The sequence below is a fragment of the Zootermopsis nevadensis genome, unplaced genomic scaffold (genome assembly GCF_977971745.1).
Source record: "Zootermopsis nevadensis isolate Lab colony 2312 unplaced genomic scaffold, Znev_1.0 Znev_ptg000029l, whole genome shotgun sequence".
Taxonomy (NCBI): Eukaryota; Metazoa; Arthropoda; class Insecta; order Blattodea; family Termopsidae; genus Zootermopsis; species Zootermopsis nevadensis.
Window position 1 is genome coordinate 13,800,684 of NW_028259161.1, and position 18,102 is coordinate 13,818,785.

The window sequence follows — 18,102 nt, forward strand, 5'->3', positions numbered from 1 at the left end:
CCAAAACAATGAAAGAAAATGACAATTCAAAGAGAACTTGGATTTATAATCTATGTTCCATGTTGTCTGTTATGAGCATCTAACTCTTGTGCACAATGTATTAAGTTTATAAACTAAGTCACCTTCCCTTCCTTTCGCTTTCCCTTGGCTTTGATGCCAATCATCCTAACTTGGAAGCTTTTGAGGAAGTTAGAATTCTAGAGGAAGTTATTAATACTGTAAAGAATTAAGAGCATAATCCGCTCTGTTATGTAACTGGACTACCGTAAAATTAATATCCGAAGGCTGCACTGGAAGTAACGTTACAACAAATGCTGCTACTACAATTTTTGCTCTTTGTAGCAGAGATAGAAGGACTTATGTCACTTTTTCAACTTCCTTCCTAGTCACGTAAAGTTTCATTTAATATTCACGTAAATGAAATGACATACGAAGATCAAGATGAATAATGAGCCCTTGTATAACTTATTTTTAACCGTTATTTAAAAAAATCCTGCAACATTAAAACTAAATACCTGCATTAAAATTCTGAAACAAATCTCATGCAATGAAGAGTGGTAGAAAACTACCCACAGCACAAATATTTGTCCACGTTTTGCTTGTTTATTAGTTTTTATTCTCTTGTTATGTATTCGTATATGCTGACCGTATTCAAAATATTCGATTTTGCTTAGAAAGATTCATTATTTTAAAAAAATAATTCTGAGGGAAGTTACCCCAGAAGAATCTTTCAAGGGAGCAGAGAAAATTGTGGACTGTGATAATTTTTGTCATAAGACAATATTAACAAATCTGAATATTTATTTACAGCTTTAACCCGATTACATTCGACGATTTAATATACCAGTGACACTTAAAATTATTCTTCTACACGTTTTTCGTCAAAAGTACACAATAATTTCTGCGGACCAGAACCCTCAATACCTTTTTTTCGAACTGCATAGATTTTTAGTTCTTCAAATGTGGTCTTGTCAATTTTATATGCCAGAGTCTTGAGACAATGGTAAATTTAACAGATGGGTTAACATCCTGTGTTTAAGAGAATATTCCCCACTCTAGTATTTTTCTCTACTGAGGGAAAAGAGACACACTTGTGCCATTTGTCTCTTTGTTTCTGTGAACTACCATGCCACACTACGAGTACTGAGGCTAGTGTCATAGAGTAGTATTTCAGCTTCTCAAGGATCGAGTAAGAAGATGGTTTTCTTTTGGTCTGCAATGTGTAATCTGGCATCGGCTTGATGATGGAGGCAGCAAATATCTTCGAAACGTTGGCGACTTCTTATAGATTACATGTCGTTACAGTTCAGAAGATGGACATCTTGTTAGTGTCACGTTGCTTCTTATATCACGTGGCCAGTCTTTATATTATCTTCTGACAGTCTCCCATGCGTAACTTGTGGTACGTAAATTTCAGTTATTCTCCGTAAACCGGATAGCTTGTCAGCGTTTCATACAGTTTAACGCTGTTCTTCATTTCTGAGAAGTTTCTTCAGTGAAGTCTTCGTTCAAGCTATTTCTCCTTCTTCTCGCTTGTCATTTGCTTAAGGCGATGTGTTCAGTCTACAGGAGTGGCTGCTAAGCCACATTGTAAAATGTGTTGTTACTAGCTTCGCCCTAGGTCTAAGTAACCCAGTTCGTTGTTTTAATTTGATTAAAAACTCTGTATAAATATTTTAATGATTTAATTGTTACAATGAAACAACAAGGCATGCAATTTCTAAATGCAATAGAAGAAAGTTATTAAAAAGTTTTAATAGAATGCTTAGGAAATACAATTTTTTGTACATAAATAAAGTAAACACGCGTATTTTTAGGCTTTGCATATTAAAAACAGTAACAGACCACTGTGAATATTTTCTAAGGAATTCTTGTTAGCGACAAAGAATATGCAATTAATATACTTCACTATTTTTAGTATAATCACATATTTACCTATTATATATACTTACATTACAAACGAACAGCGTATTTTCACGTAAAAAAATGAAAATCACCCAATTAACTCAATTGAATTAGGGAGTTATAACCGCAACGTCGCGTATGTAGTAAATAACAATCACATATGTTAAAATACGGCAGGTTTTAATTGCAACCCATTTGCCGAAGCATTATCTGAAATTATTAAATGTTTATTCCCCACTGACTGGCACTATCAATTTCTCTAAGTCTACATAGAAAAAGTGCACTTATAATTCAGCAAATTCCAAAAATTTAGAAGAGACGTCTCGATAAGTAGTACAAAAATTATTATCCATGACAAAAGGGACATTTCTCAACGTAATAGGACTATAAAATATTTAAGACTGAATTATATTTTTAAATGACCTAACATTTATATTCATAAACACAAAGTTCTACTTTAATTTATATCGAAGCGTTTCGATTTTAGCACAAATAAACGCGATACGAAACTTTTTTGACAGAATTCACACTTGGGTAATTTCAAAATGTGTAAATCCATCAAACGAATCGATATCGACACAACGTATCCGATACCGACAAAGAAATTCATGTCGACTGGCATCTCTACGTTGTTTATAGCACCTCGTAGATTCACTGCAGCTTAAACCAAAGCAGATACAGCATACAAAACAAAATATCGATAAAGGCGACATGATTCACTTAACAACAGTACGAAGGGCTATCGAAATTTACATTATCTGAGCCTACTTGTAGCAACGCACTGCGCCGGAAGATGTCACGCATGGCGAGTTTCCAGTCAGTTCTCGCCTAATCTTCACCTAACTCTGTTGATAAGGAAGACACTTCGTTGTCATGGAAACAAGAACATAAGGAAGCAAGAGGTACATTTAGGTTTAGATAAGACTGTTGTGGTTTACAAAACACGATCCGCGCACCCCAGGGAGTTCACGATACTCTTGTAGTCTATGGACAACGTGTTTCTGTGTTGATTCTCAACAGCATCTGTGGTCAACGTCCATTATCTGCTCTTGTTAAGTATAAGTACAAGACACACAGGATTAACATGCCTGACCCTGTTTAATTTCAAGTGGAAATTGAATTACTGCGTGGCTCAAAGTTATAACTAGGAATGCGCATTTCTTCTTGTGTACGTACTTCAAATGGTATATCTCTAAACGGACTGACATCCTAGACGGTTACAAAAAGTCTCCTACTTGAATTGACTGTACTTAAAAAGCAACCTGGTAACACATTTCAAAAGTCTACTTGGCGTTACAAGTCGATCGGCTAGTCAACGTACATAAACGTAATTTATTTCTAAGTGAGTCTCGGCAAATGCTTAACGCAGTTACTTATATATCCCCTCGCTTCATAAGTTTTGTAGGATTTTCTCGAAAGGCAGTGTTTTAAAAACTTGTTCTGGTTCAGTTCCTATAAATGGTGGACCTATACGATGAATCGGTTTGAAATACCTATGGTCAATTACTCTATTGTAAAAAACTATAAATAAGCATCAAAATTTATAACTAATTACGCATGAAAATTTCAATAAATTAAATAATGTTTATAATTTGTCCCCGACTACATTATCAAGCAATAACTATTTTTACTACACTGTAGGTTCAAATACTAAGGAAATTTTAAAAAAGTAAAAGAAAGTAAGTTTTTTAATATTATATTAGTAGCAGTAAGCAACATAATAAGTGCTTAACCTACTTGGTTATCAGTGATATGTAAGCCATCGCTTTTGATTAGACTGTGTGAAAATTCGTTATATTTACGGACGAATGTCGGTGTAACATGACAATGTTTCAGTCAGCGGAATTTTCGTGAGTGGGTGAAATAATCAGAGGAAATCGGACGAGTGTCATGTTTTGCGTTCTGGGTGGCCAACGGATTAACCTGTTTAACGTGTAATTACAGATGGAGTGGATCGGTCGCCTTATCTGGTACAGCCGAAGAATCAGCGCTGATTATACTGGATGTAAAGCGAGCAAGCCATTGAAGTAATACAAGTAAGGTTTATTGCCCAACAGAAAACATATTATATTAGAACCGGAACGTTTTTCGCTGATGGACTAATGCATTAAGAAAGGCGATTACGTAATTACATCTTGACCTAGTTTTACTCAGCTGGCACTCATCACACCATGTTCTAAAGACCCACTTCAACATTAACCCCTCATCCACGCCTAGGTCTTTCCCATAATATCTTCCCTTCAGGCTGTACCTAAATACGTTACTTATAGCATGAACAGATATCAAAAAAAATTCTATTACAGATAAAAGAAATTGGTAATTTTGTGCAAATGTGAAATCGAACGTCTTAAGCATTATCTGACACAGAAAATGCATGTCACGATAATATGGTTAATGGCTTTACTTATGTGGAATACTGGCACATATTCTCAATTGTAAAACGAGGGTCGTCATTTGTTCAATGTAATCTGCCGCTAGGTTGCAGCACTGGCGCTGCGGAGATATCTTCATGGTGACAAGACAGCGGGTCACAGCCTCTTGGAATTTCGCCAGATACTAGGACTAGCACGACACATTTCTCTGACCTTTAACCGTTTAAAAATTCGAAGTGAAGCAGTTCAATCCATTGTATACCAAAAAATAACACTGTTCATGGGCAAAAATAAACTATACAAATATACAAACTATGTTACAGATTCGCTTTTCTAGAGCTGCTGTGATTTTTGGTACATATTAAACAATGCTGATCTGTACCACAAAAACACATTCCTCAATTTTGCTCATAACTGAAATGATATTATTTTAAAATATACCAAGAAAATATCCCTCCTGATACTTTTCAAACAGCCTATGTGATTCTTAAAAGATTGTAGTGTAGTACAGACTTGCTCTTAATATCATAGAATCTACTTACTCAGTTGTGCAAAACAAGATAAATTCATCAATTAATAATAACCATATTACCTAATTCCACGGAGCAAAGTCTTCCTTGAGTAACTTATAGCCGTTCAGCTGGTCAAGAATTTTCCCTCTTTGTATGTAGTCCGAAAATTCATTATCGTGTTAAAAATACCCCATTACTGGAACGAAAACTAAACCTGTCGAAAATAATTCACCCCATCAAAATCTGTGTTCTAAAATCCATTTTAATATCATCGTCCTACCTACTTCTAGATATACCAACTGGTTTCTTTTTTTTAATATTACACAATTATAATTTTGTAAATGACTTTCTTGATGTAGAAACGTCATTACTAACTTTACATAATCTCATCCAAAATGTTTTGTTTCAAGCAACTGCTGTTCTTATTCCGCACTAAAATTCAAAAATTCTTTAATTTTTATGAATAAAATTGATTTATGCACACTTTAGTTCCTCACAGAACACGCCCTTATTCACAAATTTATCGTCACTTAAAACATTTGCACTGAGAATAATAAATACGACAAACAAACCACATCGTAGTATTATACGGTGTCTTGGCACACACAAATTCGACAATTTTAAATGTAATCTCACTCCACTCTCTGCGAAAAATACAGTAAGTGACGATGAGTTGTTCCCTTTACCATACAAAAATTTACACCTACAATCTTCTGTTTATTCAATAGCACCCTTGACCCCCAAGTGATCTCCTGTAGTACCATTTAATATTTTACTTCTGTAATTCTCTTTCCGCTTCTAGTGAACCTGCGCTATAAAAAATTCTGACGTTTCAGGTTACAGTCTCATGTCCTTTGTCAGTTATAAATATTCATACCAGAGGGAAGAAATTACGCTCTGCAGAAACGGAATAACCATAGCCATCACAAAGGCTGTGCGGTACGATTTGTGTTAATTGTTTCTACTTTGTAAGTCATTCACTGTGACAAATGCTGGGTCCAAAACGAACCAGAATTGTTATAAAAGAATAAATTTGACACGTTCAATCTTCGTTTAAAATAACTACCCATTAACTACTCATAGTAGGAGATAAACCAATTGTACATTTTGGAAATCCTGCCGCGATTAAATCTGGTTTCAACATAGCGAGTTTAGAAATTATGAAACTGTTTATAGTCTATGTACAAAATACTTCAGATACTTTTACTAGCCCTGAACATACCTTTATCTTACAGCATCAGTGTTCAAACTCATTAATGTCTCATTAAGTAAAAAGTGATAGTGGAACCACGGTTCCGGAGAATTTGACGTAAATACGTCTATCGGAAAGGAATTTTATATATTGGCTTTATTCTAAATATTTCCTTTATACATGCTTCACAATTGAGTAAAGTTTGATTAAGACTTTGCTTATTTAACTTGAATTAGTTACGCTTAAAATGGGTCTGTGGTAGCTGAATGTAATGTAAGGTAAGGTAAGGTAATGTAATGACATGTTTTCTAGGTAACAACAATGCCGAGTAAACAGACGACGTTTCCTAGGTAACAACAATGCTGAGTAAACAGATGATGTTTCCAAGGTAACATAACAATGAAGTTACACTTTTTCGTTCCACTTTTTGCCGAATGACACTGATCCTAAAATATAGACGTATTTACGTCAAAAAATAAAAAGTGAATCCCTCTGATGTTTTGTAAGAATCAAATAATACATTTTCTTAAATTACCAAAGTGTGCTTAAAATAGAGACAATGACTTTATTATGTAAATTATAAATATTTATTTATACATTAAAACGTACTGTAAACATGCAAATAAGTTTTTAGTGATATAAACGTAGTTAAATGTATAACAAGTAAACAATATTTCCTAATAACATTACACAAGTGTCAAAAATATATAAATGTTCTAAATCGATATTTTGGTGTAAGCTGAAGTTTATCTTTGAAAACCAATTGTTCAAAGCAATGATTAAAATAACGTAATATCCTGAGGGTGACACTGAAAAAATATTGGATTAAAAATCCTGACCGAGGAGTTGAAAGTAAAATGGATTATGTTTTTATCATATGACATTTTAATTAATTCGTTTACACTCGGGCCTTCTCTGTCTCTCTTTATGTATATATAAAATCAATTACCATGGGGTTTAAAACCGCTACGCGGAGAGAATGTCTTCCATTTGTTTAAAAATTTACAAACCTGCATACGACAATATTATTTTCGAAGTTCTGTGATAATTTAGCACAAAGTATTGTGTTAAGGTCATTCTTCAGAGAAATTATAAGAAACCTGCAACCTAACCTAACCTAACCTTAGATTGCACGCGTAATTTCAGAATTTCGCCTAACAGTTTATTCACAAAGAGAAACTAAAATATTGACATTTATATAAACCCACATATTTATTAGTTGATATCAATGAAACAATGGCCACCTTCTCATTGAAGACATTCCAACAATATCATCAATCATGCTACGTAAATCTTATATAGTCAATGAATATTACAAGTCCAGAAAATTGCATTAGTCACCATATACTCAACGAATCATTTTTACATATGAATATAAATTATTATTTAAATATTCTACGTATTATGCAATTACTTGTCCATAGTGAATCAAATGTATTGTAACAGTAACATCCAATATGATGAGAGAGACAAATTCATTGTAGCAAAGGTATTAAGATAACACATAAATAAATGTTTCAAATTAATATAAAATCGTAATGAGTTTCACGTTCATTTTATGCTAAATCCACAATATTTTTTCCCCTAAGACAACCGATAAATTTTTCGATTTGAACATCATATAAGGTATGTCTCATACTTATCTTTTAACAACAAACAAGCAAATAAACCAAAATTAAACCAAATATTATAATAGACTACATATTCAGTTACAATTTTAGGCTCGAATTCACCCACTTTCTCCTCCTAAAACCATTTTCAATAATCGATACAATCCTGTAACTCACTGGTGTCTCTCACGGTACATGAATCTACTCCGATGAACCTACAGTGGCCCTCATGGGAGCCAACGCATTAAGGAAATAAAATGTTTAAACCCCTCTTGCAACTAACCGAGTAGAACGGTAGGACAGCTCGGCAGTTATTTATTTAGTGTTCTGTCTGACGACAGGTCCATATGAACAGGATCCTTCCATCTTTTTCTCGGACTGGGACCTGTTCATATACGTTCTTGGCAGATGATCCAGAAGTGGTTTGCCATTGCCTTCTTCTGTGTGTGAGTGGAGTAATTGTTGGGATGCCACGGAGAAACCGGAGAAGCCCCCGGAGGAAAACTCCGTGTTGCCCAACACAAGTTATAAATTCGGGCACCGCCGGGAATCGAACCCGAGACCCCAGGATTACAAGGCCAGCGTTCTAACCGCTAGACCACCGTACAGTACAAGACCATTTTGCCAGCACCTACCATCTGCATTTTACTGTCCTCTCCCTTTGCAGTGTTGCAAAACAAATATCTGAACGGATCCAAAATTGTCAGATGTCTAAACCAGGTCTGAAATCGACCTACCCACACATATATCTGACGATTGCAGATCGGCCGGTTATAATTGTTGTACACAATACGCCTGCCATATGAGACCAGCTACATGTTTGTACGGAATATGGCTACGAAGCGCATGTAACACAAAAAGGGATGAACGATGAATGTGATTCATTATGGCGTCGTTATTATAGCGGTAATCAGGTTGAGAGCGCCTTGTTGTGGACGGAGTTGCAATTACAGACAGGGCGGCGAAAATTTCACGCGAGAACACAGCTTCAAAGTGAAACGAGGTCATTTGGCGTAAGTTTATTTGTTCAATATGGAAGACGCTAATTTAGTAGACTTTGTAGTTATGTCACTGTGAGTGAAGTCTTCGGGCGTGTAATGACGTACCGGCGGATCGGGACAATACACAAATTCACACACACACACACTCTCTGTTTTAGCTAACGCGGTGGGTTGAAATTTAGTGCAGTAGAAAGTTATTCGGAATTTTTAATATAACTGCCAGCTTTTCACTTATAAATATAACTTCTACCCTAAGAATTACAGGTCTGTTAATCCGGTCGTCCACTCCCTACCTTAAAACATGATCACAGCAATAAACATAAACATATAAATGAGAAGGATTTTATATTTTCACTTGTTTCCAATGTCGTTTAGTCTGGTAGAAGTTTACTAAAGTTTCAGGGCTCATAGCCCTGATGATGTAGGCAGCAGTCACTTCTGAAACGTCAGAAAACTTATACCAGATTTTATATGAACATCACGCTATTGTAGGACCAAACAGTTTAGTAAATTTTCAGTTTCAGTATTCGAACTGGGAGTCAATACAGATAAAAAGTCGCTCCAATCTATAAAAAATTACACGTGTTTAAAAATTATAGTAACAAATTAAAATGTATATAGTGAGGAAACAAAGAAGACATTACATTTCGGAAATGCGTGTTACCATTTACTTCAAAATTTACATCTTCTAATTAAAATCAAAAACAATCTTTTCTTCTTCTTTAGCATTTGTCCCACTTTGGCAGGGTCTGCTGTTTTCCCCCCTCTCTTTTCTGGTGGTTTGCTTGATCTATAGACATTCGGTAGGACTCCTTGGACGAGGGATCGGCCCGTCGCAAGGCCTCTACCTGTACACAGGACAGCACAAACATCCATGGCTTGAGTGGGATTCGAACCCACGGTTCCAGCGACCGCGCGGCCACTGTGACTGGGAGGAGGAGGAGGAGGAGGAGGAGAAGGAGAAGGAGAAGAAGAAGAAGAAGAAGAAGAAGAAGAAGAAGAAGAAGAAAGATGTTATGCTACCTTTTCTTCTCTTCAGATTATGTGTTATTCTTCAGTGTCTCGCCTTAAGGGAAATTATACCTCTACAGCAGTGGTATTCAACCTAGGGTACGCGAAGACATCTTAAGGGATACGTGAAATTTAAAAAAAATATTATATTATTTTATGATAAACACTGAATAATCAGTAATGTAATCTATTTAATTGATTTTAGATGTATATTATATACTATGTATAACTTGAATTATACACCAACAACTTTGGAGGTACAAATTTGAAGAGAAATTATATCTGGGGGTACGCGAACAAAAAGGTTGAATACCTCTGTTCTAGAGAGTCAGGATGCTGAAAACTGTGCGATAGAGAATATCTTCGTCCATCGTCTGTTATAAAATACACAGCGTTTAGAGGACTGGATCTGTCCTCGTCTTCAGGTGTGGTGAAGGAGAATGCACCTATTCTGTGAGGCCCGTCAGAATGAGTGACTGAGTTCAGCTCATTCGAACAAACCCCACAGAGCAATGGCCCTTCTCCAAACTTGAAGAATAGCGCAGATCGAGGCTTCGAAACTTTGTGCAAATTTATAACATCAGACGATGGACAAAGTCCAAATACCCAACAATCCAGAAACAGAGAAGTTTCCTAAAGTCGTAATACAAAGACGTTTTACGAATAAATACTAACAATTCCTATTGTAAGATAAGCATTTTCCCTCTAAAAACCTATTATTACATCAAAATGCGGCTTGCAGTCGATAGCGTCTTAAAATCGAGAAAATAACGGCTTTCAACACTTGTGTAGAAGGACTGAGGAAAATCATGAAAATATCTGAAGAAGACGAGCCTGGCACCTGGCCGGGGGAGGGGGGGAGAAAATGGAACTTCCGGGGTACGAATCAGAGAGCTAAACAGTCGACTGCAAAGTTCGATCGTCGTACATTCTTTAGGTGCAGTAAATAATACCAATCACGGCCACAGTGCACGACACAGACATGAGACTTCATTATTTCATTCGTAGTTTGTTAAAAACAGTAGTTCTTTGAAGCCGGTAGCCACTCACATGGAAAATAAATTCGGTCATTCATGAACACGAAGATTACGCCACACAAATCCAATTAACACACCAAAATCCTGTTTCTTTTAATATTACGATTTATCCTGTTCCGATAAATTTCTATGACTTCCAGTGATTTCTTGCTTTCACATTCTTCTAATACCACTCAGTGCCGCCCATCTCTCGATGTGATCGCCCTAATAATACTCATAATGACAAACGCACAAGCGTATAAATGCCATTACACACATATCCTACTCCACCACGAAACACGTTTTTTAATATGCTAATAAATTTGAAAAAATGTTTACAAAAGACCAGCTTTGTCTGTTGTTACCTGCATTCTAACTAGGCCAATATCAAACGAAATCCGTATAGCAGATGTAGTTAAACATTCCTGAGCGAATGTAGAAATCTGAAAGCATATTATAATCCATTTTAAACTGATCTGTACAGGATTACATTAATTATATGACAATTATATTAAGCCATTCAATATGACGCTAGAAGCGATAGCTTCATATAGGACATGTTTGTGGAAAAAAATCCATTGAAGAAAAATATTTCGCGTTTATCCAATTAGTTTCTCTGTACCAGAATCTGTATGTCCTAAAGCAATGATTGATTTTTAAGGTCTATAATTCGCATTACCATGAATTTAGCAGAACTAGCACGTAAGTCTTAAGATCACACCTAAATTGCATCAGATTTATGTTCATTTTTAAAAGAGTCAATAATCCTGATGTGAGCACCTTCCATAAAGCGATATTTATTTCATTTTTATGCCTGTTTAGTCTAGCAACAGCGATGTGCTATTCGAATTCAAGCACTAGATTAATAAATATTTGACAACATGTATTAACACCAAAATGTACATTCATTATGCATGAATCATTATTTACTCGACACCGTAGATCCTTAAGCCCTGATCTAGGGATAATTAAATGACTATCTTCGACCATTATATTTTAAATGAAATGACACTCTGATGAAGACGTAGATTCTTTAGTCAAATCACAGTGAAACTACTTCCGACGTAGCTGGGTTTGAGTTTTTCACGCCAACGAGAAAAAAATGCTGTCTTCTGAGTTTCAGCGCTGTGTAGTCTAATAGAAGTATACCGACGTTTCAGAGCTAACTTCTGCCTCCATCAAAGTCATTATGATGGAGGCAGCAAGTACATTTTGTAAAAACGTAAAAAGTTATTAAAATTTAAAATATATGGTACATGTTACCGTGACTCAAAAATTAAAAATGTCTCCATATTTATCATTAAAAATAATTATTTGACTAATAAAGTATCGCCTGTCAGTAACTAAACCAGCATATTATAATTATTCGTCGATCATAATAATTATAAATATAAACATTCATCATCATTTTCATCAGCCGGAATGAATAAACACTAATTCCAGAGGTTTTGTCAGGGACCGCAAATGTGAGAGCAGAAAGCCATTATACGAGTATGGCCTCTGTTAAAGGAGAACGGATATCGAGAACTCGTACTTTAAGGTTAAATTACGTAGTGCTGAGGTGTAAGTAAAAGTGGACTACACTTAGGCTGTATATAATTTTCCGTTAACATATTCTTGAGATTATTCGCCCATTTCAGTAGGAAATAACCTAAAAAGCATGTCAAAATAAGTGCTGGCTAGAAAAAGCTGGTACACGATTCTGTTGAAAATTGCAAACTATTTACCACGGATTTAATACTCATTTATACATTTCCAATACAATCTGATACGTTCTCTGTGGGTGCATCAATTTTTGTAAATTCAAAATCGTTTCTTTTCAATGCATCCTCCAACAAAGAGCGAAAAAATTATACACAAATCATTCATTATCCTTCAATATACGCAAACCTGGTTTGCTTTCAGTTCGAGTATTTCTATTCGCATTTGTACAATTCATTGACCAGTAACAATTTAACAACAATAACACAATTTCGCATAAAATTGAACTAAAATTTTAATAGCCAATGTTGTCAATTTACTGTAATGATTTTGGCTAGAGTTTAAACGAACATGATGATAATAATAACAACAACAAGAAATATATTCGTGATTGAAACTCAGATGGTGCTATGGGACAGGTGTCTTTCTTCCGCCCTCATAAACAACTCTGACAACGTTCCCATTCAACCATCCAACCAGAGTCACATTCAAAGGAAGCTTGAGTGTGTGCCTGAAATCGATACTACCTGCAAACCTTTGTCCTCCAGGTGAAATGTACGTGGTAAAGTACAAGTCCCTTTGTTCAAATACCACGAAATGAAGGTTTAAACGGATATTAAAGACAGATTCCCACTCACTCTTCACTTTGACACCAGATGGATGTGGGCGGCTGACTTTGCGCACAGCGAAAAAGCTACCAGTAACCACTGGCGATAATATCGAGGTCGGCCCAAGAACCGTCTGCATGAGACGGCGAAAATAAAAATTCCGCCCTTGGCGAAAACCGAACCCCAGTCGCAGTCAATCACGTTACTAGCCCAGATTACTTACTTTTACGAATAAAGATGGTTGCCTTTTGGGATAGTTACTAACCTTTTGAAGTTTCGGTCAATATCAGATTGCACGGTTTGACATCCCGGTAGAAAACAGTGTTCTTATTCGTTGCCGTAAGAACTTAAAATGTCACCAACTTTTACGAATTTCAAGTTGTGATTTATTGAATTATATCAATAATTTAAAAGGGTGTCTTAACCGGTTTTTACACGTATACATCGGCATACAATGTTTGGCTCAGAGCAGTTTTTGGTGTGATTTAAAATGTACTAATTTCAATATTCAAAACAAAGTTCGAAGTAAGAGTGGTCCAAACCTTCGCATCTACTTATTGACGGCATCATTACGGATTGTACTGATAAAGACAACGTTCTCTGAATGCCTTCAACAGATTAGAATAACTCGGTCTACCCCAGCCCTTTATGAAGGATGAGCTATCCATCATAACCTATTCATTTTAAAGCAATTTATAAACTGTAAACACGCGATAAATAAATGATAAAATTAAAATGTTATTTATAAACGACCCTGAAGATGGCTGTCTTCAGGGTTGTAGCGCTATTACTCTGGTAGACGTTTACCGAAGTTTCCGATGTGTTTGGTGCCTCCATCATCAGAGACTCTGGAAGACAGCCACTTTCATACTCGCCAAAGTGAAAACCCGAAGTCTCACTACTTAATATTACTGCTAAAATTCGATATCACATACCCGTAAATGTTCGAAACTTTTGGTAACACAGACAACGCTAAACGCCGATGAAATGAATGATTCACACACATGAGACCCCCAGTGAGTCCAATTTAATGTGTTTTAATTTCAAAACTGTCGCTTTCATTTCGACAAAAACGTGATTTCTTTAATGTTGCACGATAAAATACTACTTCAAAATCAATGGATACTGTGTAGGCAACATAATGAATTCTTCTCGGGATACCAGCCGTATTAAGGCGGTTTAATGGAGAACGAGTACATGGATTGTTCTTGAAAAGTTCTCCAGTGAACCACCTAACACGGTTGGTAGCTCGAGAAGAATTTATTACACTTAGTCGCTGTGAAAGTTTCAGATAAGATATAGGCAAAATGTTTAAATTATATTTGATTGATATTTAGATGACAAACTTTATCAGACTGAGTCGAACAACGGACTGGAAGTGGTTTATCTAAAAATGTGTTCATATCTATAAAATTCTAAAAGGGATAATCCTAATTTAAACTGTGTTAAAATAGTGAATTTTAAATGAAAAATCTATACGGGATTTGGGTAACACACAAATATGACGCAGAAAAAGCTTTGAGGTTTTGTGGTTATGTTTACCCTGCACAAAACTTTAATTTCTCCCAACCCCGCACACAGCCACACTAACGAACATGGTGGTTCGAATAGCAAATGGAATGCAAGTCCTGGCGATTTAAATTCAGTAATAGCTACTGCTGCCATCTAGTGTTTCGCCTCGCATTATACAAGCCGCATACAAAAGCAGCTCAATTTCCAAACATTACGTGACTACCAAGGCCTCCTGTACCAGTCTAATTATCGTTGGATCGATACGCTAAGCCTTCTTCTCGACTAGTGATTGTAATAATAGGGCAGCTTGTGTCACACACTAACTTCCAGTATTCTTTGTAAGGAAGATTTTTTTATCGTCCTTTAAAAAGTAGAAAAGAGATAAAGAAACTCTTTTATACCCTCACATACATTATCTTGAAGCGGAGAGATACTTGACATTAGAGACAGTGTTACTGCACTGCCCAGAAGTTAGTTACATAATCTGAGCTTAAGTCTTAAACTTCATTTGTTTTTAAGTCTTGACAGTTGCCATGAAACGTATTCTTTCTAGTCATAAATGTTATGACAGCCATTTTGAGGCTAAAGAAATTATTCCCATTACGTAATGTAATTAGAACATACAGACCCACATCATGAGTACGTACAGAAAATTTGTCTCTCAACAAAGAAATGAATTTCGGGACTTGTGCGTGCAATTATTCTTATTAGACTTTCAAAATAACCGAAAACAGGAAAAAAATATACATTTTTGCCATAGAAACAGAATTTAGGATATATTTCTTATAAGATAACATAAAATGTATTTATAATTATTTTCAGTTCTAATGAAAGTGAAGTATATTCTTCATTATTTTTTTTTGGTGGATTTGACAACTGAATGACGTACCGGTCTACAAATAATCTCATCAGCGTCTCTTATATTATTATTCGGTAATCACTTCCCTGTGTATAAAAAATGTCAGTATGAGACGACGCCATGACACAATTGTATGAAATTTTATATCCTCAGGGCGCCAGAGACGCTTATGCTGGTCTTTGCAACAACGCCGTCCTTCATGGACCCCCGAATTTTAACCCTTTTCTGTGTTCACTGTCCTTTATCCTGAGCCAGTTGAATCTAGTCAGCATGATACTTATTCAATATCCATTTTAATATAATTTTCCTATCAACGAGTACTTCTTCTAAGTTGTCTCTTCCTAGACTGAATTTCAATCTCAAATCATAAAGCGGATAATTTCCCACTAACAATTAATGAATTCCATGTTATTCAAAATAAATATACAAACTTTCACGTAATAGGAAGTGCAACAAAAATTAATTGCAGTAGTAAACTAAATAAGAAATATCTATAACATTAATACAATTTAATTGGCCTACAACAGTAGGATCGATTTTTTAATAAAACAAAGTTGCTGACCTCAGACAGGCCACAAGAATTATAATTTTAGATTTGAACCTTTGTGTGACATAAAATCTACAATTTGTAAATCCTTTTATGCTTTACGCCGAAAACATACAATTTTCATTTTCCTCCAGGTGCCAGCGTTTGCTTGTATTAATTTATATGAGGTTACATAACTTTTAAACCAAGATTCCCGTTAAATACCACATATACACACGTTCTTATAAACGTGCTATGGCTTTTAAAAATAAGAATACTTCAATGTATAAATATTTTAATATATATTTAGATATATAACGAATAAGAATTTATAATGTCATTACGAAAATTAAAAATTAATCTTAATTATAATTCAACAAATCTTATTCACATTCTGGAATCCCTCGCTAACAGCGGGTATAATGTTCATATAAACGACGCAGTTAGCAACACCAAAACTTTATGGAAAATTTACTGATACGGGACCACAGCCCCTATTAATATATTAAAAGCCTAAATTACGTGTTCTTTCATTAAACACAAAATACAGACAGCAGCAAATTTAGTAACATTTTCATGCAGAGTACTAATTAAAACAATAAAATAGTCAGAATTATTATTTTCAATAATTTTTTTTTGATGATAGTCGAAATCCCAGATGATGGCAATTATGATCATGCTTATGCAGGCCTTCTTCCTCGGTCACAAATATTTCTGTTCATCGATTTATCAGTTTATCAATTTAAAAACCGCGAATATAAAACGAAGTACCATGGCTGGGAAACACAGACACAAATAGGAATCACAGGATGCTTGTCATCCCTGTTGGCAAAACCGCAGTTGGCGAGTGACTGTTGAATTCAAATGTTCGAATCTACGCTTTTTCCCACGATATCACCACATTTCAGAGCCAAAACCGTATATTTTTCCATTTTGAGTATGCCACATTTCTGAACCGTTCAAATATTTTTCTTTTCCGACATAATCGCAGAGTCTGAGTACAAGCCTTTAAGCTTTTGGAGTGAAAATTTTCCATTAGCTCTTGGTTCAATAATCAGAGTGAAAAATTCAAGTTTCGCATGAAAATAATTTGTCGTATAGAGAGTTTTGGTGTTAGGTAATTTAATTTTTGTAAATTCTTTAACAATGTGAAAATCAACGACTTCTGGGATCGAACCAAAGAACTTTTGGAATACTACGCTAGCAAACCATTATACAACTAAAGCAGCGAACAGATTAACCACAAAAAATATAAAAAGCAAAAATGTATCTTGTTAGACTGACAACCAATCCCCTGAAGATGGAAGTAGAGGCAATTCCCGAAACGTCGTAAAAATACAACAGGCTATACATCTAATAATGGATAACATCCAATGTAACGTTAGTATAATTAATGTGACATTGTCATTTATCTTCATATAACCTCTGTGTCACTATGTCAATACAATTCTGTGAATTTTAAACGGACCGAACAAAATATAGCGTTAAGTTGGGACCAGTGTCCGACAGCATGATCTGTTGCAGTAGGCCTAAGTGGGATTACAACCGTTCCGATATTTCCCACACCAACTGAGCTACTGATCGACACGTGGACGGGTAATCTCTGCAGGTATTAGGCGTCACATTCAGTTAAAAGTGTTTAATTCCTTTGAATCCGTTGCATACACATCAATGGCACAACTTTACACAACCGTGAATGCAAACCCAGTCAACAGTGTTCGTAAGTTTGAATTATTCTCTGTCTTTGTACTAGCTGATTAATTCTAAAAACTAATTAATTCATAGTGCGCTCATTCTTCGGTGAATGTGGAAATTTGAGCATTGGTTACAGTCAAAATATGTTTTTGATGATTTAAATAGGAAGACCAATTGGAATTAAATGGGACATTGATTCTTATAGTGAAGTTGTATGAGAGTAAACATAAAAGAAAGTATATCTCGTCACCAGAATGCACGAACGGTCCGTAATATAAGTAAATTAAATCCTTCGAAAAAATAGGGCGTTGTTAAAATATTTGGGCACAACGGAAGCCAACCAAAATTGCAATCATAAGTAAATTAAGATGCAGATTAAATTAACCAATACTTTGATACAGTGTTCGTCATGTTTTTTGTGTCTTAGTGTTTTGTTCTGTCTCATTGTTTTGTTGTGTCTCATTGTTTTGTTGTGTCTTATTGTCTTTGTTGTGTCTTATGGTTTTTGTGCCTTATTGTTTTGTTCTGTCTCATTGTTCTGTTGTGTTCTGTTGTTTTTGTTGTGTCTTATGTTTTTTATTG

The 18,102-nt window shown here is 35.3% G+C and overlaps 1 protein-coding gene and 1 long non-coding RNA gene across 4 annotated transcripts in view; one reads left to right on the forward strand and one right to left on the reverse strand.

Annotated features, from left to right (window-relative positions):
• The window catches only part of LOC110828737 (uncharacterized), a 188,457-nt gene that overhangs the window by 121,670 nt on the left and 48,685 nt on the right, over nt 1–18,102 (reverse strand). The window lies entirely within an intron of this gene.
• LOC110828740 (uncharacterized) lies at nt 2,906–4,557 on the forward strand. Its single transcript, XR_002542762.1, has 3 exons — nt 2,906–3,073; nt 3,850–3,941; nt 4,384–4,557. It is a non-coding gene; the product is annotated as an uncharacterized LOC110828740 (long non-coding RNA).